The sequence below is a fragment of the Arachis ipaensis genome, chromosome B04 (assembly GCF_000816755.2).
Source record: "Arachis ipaensis cultivar K30076 chromosome B04, Araip1.1, whole genome shotgun sequence".
NCBI lineage: Eukaryota > Viridiplantae > Streptophyta > Magnoliopsida > Fabales > Fabaceae > Arachis > Arachis ipaensis.
Genome location: NC_029788.2, coordinates 15197933 through 15198588, shown reverse-complemented (window position 1 = coordinate 15198588; position 656 = coordinate 15197933).

Genomic DNA, 656 nt, shown 5'->3' with positions numbered 1-656 from the left:
CCCGTTTTCTTTTATTTTTTTTGAAAATTTTTTATATTTTTTTATTAAAATAAGGGTAGTTTAGGAATAAAATTTTATTAAAAATGATGATTTTAATATGAAAAAATGTTAAGGACGATTTTAAATCAAAAATTAGATGAGGGACGGTTTCGATTCTCATCCTCAACGTTAGGGACCAAAACAATACTTACCCCTATTTTTTAATAAATTCTGCATAATTTAAAACTTCTCATCCTCTTCTTTTTCGTTATTATCATCATCATCTTCTTCTTTTCTTATCTCACATTCTCATAATTCTTCTTGTTTTACCCTCTTAACAAGAATAAAAACAAAAAAAAGAGAAGAAAAAAATCAAACAAAAAAAAAAGACATACATAATGCTGAAAAAATACCAGAAAAATAAAGAGAAAAAAAAACGCAACAACTGCATGCAGAGAAGAAAAAAGAGCGTGAAAAAAAAGAAAGAGCGCGAAGAAGAAAAAAAAGCGCCAATGTGTCACTGAGAGTTGGAGCGTGTCTACACGCTCTTATTAGTAAAATTGGTGTTTGTTAAGTTTGAACCAACTTAGTTAAATTTAGTTATAAAAAAATTTGAATATATAACGAAATTAAATTACTAAATAAAAAAATATTTTTATATAAAACATATAAACATT